This window comes from Phoca vitulina, unplaced genomic scaffold (genome assembly GCF_004348235.1).
Source record: "Phoca vitulina isolate PV1807 unplaced genomic scaffold, GSC_HSeal_1.0 scaffold94, whole genome shotgun sequence".
NCBI classification, from domain to species: Eukaryota; Metazoa; Chordata; class Mammalia; order Carnivora; family Phocidae; genus Phoca; species Phoca vitulina.
Window position 1 is genome coordinate 5181917 of NW_022589797.1, and position 4552 is coordinate 5186468.

General features: G+C 41.0%; 1 pseudogene; it reads left to right on the top strand.

The window, feature by feature from the left end:
- Window positions 1-1616: 1616 nt before the first annotated feature.
- On the top strand, window positions 1617-2290 carry LOC116627157 (annotated as a pseudogene).
- The last annotated feature ends 2262 nt before the right edge of the window (window positions 2291-4552 follow it).

Genomic DNA, 4552 nt, shown 5'->3' on the forward strand with positions numbered 1-4552 from the left:
TGAGCACGCTCCAAGTGTCAACCTGCGGTCTTGAGATTTTATTTATGGGGTGTGGGAAGTCAGGGATGTTTTTTAAAGTACAATATTGACATGATTTATCTTGAATGTGTTACTTAGGAAAAATATAGTTCTTTCATCTCTGTAGAGATTAACTTGGAAGACAGAAACACAGGTTGGGGGGAGGACACACTGAGGAGGTTGCTGAAAATATAAAAGGTACCAAGGATGAAGCATCCAGTTTGAAGAGTGACCGATCAGAGAGCCACAGATGGGCGACATACAGAGCTTGCAGTCTGTGAATCTGCTATCTTGCCAACGCAGACAAGACTTTGCCAGACATTTTTTTCTGGCTAGAAAGCTGACTCCTTCCCACGTGCTCACTTCCTACTTACTCTTCAACACACAGAGCCCTGTCACTGTGGGGAGGAAGCATTCTTTGGCAAACCACACATTCCTCACCCTTAGTCTACGTGAGGGACTCCTGGTCCTCTGTGTTCTCCTAGCCCTTCTGCACACCCTAGTAGTACGTGCGTTCTACAGTATGTGTCTCTGCTAATCTTTTGTTTTATCTGAAGCTGTCAGCATCTTGAGGAAGGTATCTGTGAGTTGTCTTGTGGTATCTCTTTTTAGTACCAAGCACTGTAAGCAGCAGTAGAAGTTCACTGAATTAATAAATAAAGAAGGACTGACAAAGTAATTGTGGCAAATAGGAGACAGCAGATTGTTAATATAACTGGAATTATTACTTTTAAGTCTTTCTAGCTTGGACTGCCTTTTTACTGTTTTGCCTCAATAATTGGAGATAATGCTTTCCTTAATGATTAAGTGTACAAATGGATTGTTAATTTTTACTTAATAAAACACATACTGTGTTTTAAGTGCTACATCATCAAAAACCTGATATAGATTCAGCTTTGAAAATTTAATTAAATATTGTCTCATAAAAGCTGTCTAAAAATTACTCTATATAATGTAACTATGTTATAAGAGAGCTCACACTGAAATAGTGCTAAAGATTTTCAGTCAATTGAAGTATAAAGGAGAACAAAATGAAAATTTAAGACGATAATTCATTATTTTACGATCAAATTAAAGTTATAGAAAAATTTACATTTTGCAATCAATTAGCATATACATCATATTCCACACATTTCAGCTTATATTCTTTAATGCTTTAATATATCAAATTATGACAGGATATTCAATTCATTGTTTTTTCTTACCTAAATATGGTTACTCTTGTGAACTTTATCCAAAGAGGACCAGTTGTGGCCATTGTGAATAAGCCCTTGGCTTGCATTAATTAGCATCAGTTCTCCATGGGTGTTTTTACAGTAACGGAAATGCAGTGAGCACCATTATCACTGTTTCCTACATCTCTCCCTACTACCCAGCTAAACACCATCAAGGTCAATTTAATAATATCTATGTTTTCCTAATAATTAAAAAAGATAGGGCAGTGGTGCTGGGAGCCTCGCGGGCGTGGCGCCGTTACTCGCGGTCGGAGGCGGCAGCGGAGGCGCCCCGCCCGCACAGCCCCTGCACTGGTGCAGCCACCCTCGCTCCCTCTGCTCCTCTTCCCTTCGCTCGCACCAGGGCTGATCATCGTTCGCACCATGGCTGATCAGCTGACCGAAGAACAGATTGCTGGGTTCAAGGAAGCTTTCTCCCTATTTGACAAAGATGACGATGGCAGCATCACAACAAAGGAACTTGGAACTGTCATGAGGTCACTGGGTCAGAACCCAACAGAAGCCGAATTGCAGGATTTGATCAATGATGGGCATGCTGACGGAAATGGCACCATTGACTTCCCAGAATTTTTGACTATGATGGCTAGAAAAATGAAAGATACAGACAGTGAAGAAGAAATCCGCGAGGCATTCTGAGTCTTTGACAAGGATGGCAACGGTTACGTCAGCGCGGCGGAGCTACGTCACGTCATGACCAACTTAGGAGAAAAACTAACAGGTGAAGAAGTAGATGAAATGATCAGAGAAGCAGATATTGATGGAGATGGGCAAGTCAACTCTGAGGAATTTGTACAGATGATGACTGCAAAATGAAGGCCTACTTTCAACTCCTTTCCCCCCTTCTAGAAGAACCAAATTGAATCTTTTACTTACCTCTTGCAAAAAAAAAAAAAAAAAAAAAAGTTCATTTACTCATTCTGTTTCTATATAGCAAAACTGAATGTCAAAAGTACCTTCTGTCCACACACACAAAATCTGCATGTATTGGTTGGTGGTCCTGTCCCCTAAAGATCAAGCTACACATCAGTTTTACTATATAAATACTTGTATTACCTTAATGATTAGGAAGCAGTTCCATTTGCTCATGATTAATACACTGTTTGAGCTGGCCAGTTTTTCTTGCATGCAGCTTAATAATTGAGCACAGTCAGGCATTTGTATTAAAAATGAAAAATGAAAAAACAAATTTAAAACTTCTTTAAAAAAAGATATTATAGACTATATGTAACTAAAGTGTGGACAATGAAATATAGTCACCCCCGGTTTTGGAGGGAGAATAAATTGTTAGTGCTTTAGAAAATGTGGCACTATATAACAAAATATCTATGAAGTCTTTTGGGGGGCTGTGGAGATAAATAGGCTGAGCATAGAGGATTTTTAGAGCAATGAAAATACTCTGTATGATAGTTAAGGTAGATATATGTAATTATATATTTGCCCAAACCCACACAATATATGACATCAAGAGTGAATTCTAATGTAAACTGTGGACTTTAGGTGATTACGATATAACAGTGTAGGTTTATCCCTGATAAAAAATTATACATTCTAGTGAGTCATGTTGATAGTGGAGGAGGCTGTGCACCTCTGGCAGCAGGGTGCTTACGGGAAATGTCTGTACCTCCTTTTACTTTTATTATCAACCTCTAAAAAATACATTCTTAAAAAAATTATTGCAGGAATTATTTTTCATAATGCCAGAGCCTAGAACATGTATTTGCCTTCCCATCTACCCAGAGTAACACTGCAGTGACTTAGAGTGAAGTAACTTAGAGCTATGTAGCCATACTGAAAAGATGAAAAAAAGAAAACAAGAAAAAAAACAAAAAAGTCCTCTGCGGAGGCAAGACTGAGTTATTGTAAGAGAGGGAGCACATGATATCATTTTAACATTTAAACCTAAATAGATGAAAACTTCAGGTCAAAAATGACATTGAAGAAAGTTTCAGAGAAGATGGGGCTTGTTTTTTTTTTTTTTCAAGTGTGCATTCATTCCAAGATTAGAAAACCTTGTTGGCTTCAGTACCAAATACAGATATGTGGGATCTAGTCACTTCTCATCACCTGCACTGCGAAAGCCCTGGTCTGAATCACCACCTCTCTGTCTGGAGGACTGCAGTAAACAGGTCCCCTGCTTTGCCTGCCAAGCCCCAAGAGTCAGTTCTCAAGACAGTTGTAGTGCAAGACTTAAAGCCAGATCATGTTCCTTCTCTGTCAAAAGCAGGTGCATTCCTGCTTCTCTAGAACCAGAAGCCACATTCTTTGAGTGACCTCTGAGGCCCTAAGGGATCAACATGACCCTTCTTTCTGACCTCCTCACCTACAACTCTCCTCCTTGCTTCAGCGCCTCTGGCCACCGGCCTTCTTCTTCTTCTTCTTTTTTTTTAAATACTTTATTTATTTATTTGACAGAGAGAGACATAGCGACAGAGGGAACACAAGCAGGGGGAGCAGGAGAGGGAGAAGCAGGCTTCCTGCTGAGCAGGGAGCCCGATGTGGGGCTCGATCCCAGGGCCCTGGGATCATGACCTGAGCCGAAGGCAGATGCTTAATGACTGAGCCACCCAGGCGCCCCGCCACCAGCCTTCTATTATATTCATATAGGCTAAGGACCCTCGGACTCCTGTTGTGTGAACTGATGCTTTGGTTGGCCCATACTGCTTTTCCCATACATGCTTACGTGTTTGACACTCATGCTGCTTCAATGTCTGCCTAAATCTTACTGTCTCAGTGAGGTCTACCCTAACTTCGAGATTTAACAGAGAGAACTTCATCCTTTGTTAACCTCCACAAATGCCATTATGCTGCTTAACTTCTTTCTTAGTTATCTTAAACTGTTAACATACTAAATGATACATTTATTTATTATGTTTTGTCTCTTTTTTTTTTTTTTTGGTCTCTCTTTTCTTAATGTACTGTAACCTCCATAATGATAAGGATATTAGTCTGCTATATTCAATAGCGAGAATCCCAGAATCTAGAACATTCTTTAGTACATAAGGGGTGTGTTATAAATAACAGTCAAGTCAATCAGTGGTTAAAGACTAACTTAAGCCTTTAGATTAACAACAACAACACTCCTGTTTCTCTGCAGCTGTCCCCAGCTTTGGGTGGGAGCCACTGCTGGGCTCTGGCTTCCTGTGGGCTGGAGGGTGAGGTGGTGGAGGCAGCAGCCCCAGAACCTGGCGTCTCGAAGTCCACTGCCCCCACCTGGTGCCCCTCTGCCCGCCTGCTATACCCTGAGCCTGCAGCTTCTCGCCTCAGCATCCTGCCACCACTGTGGCCCAGCGATGGGCCCG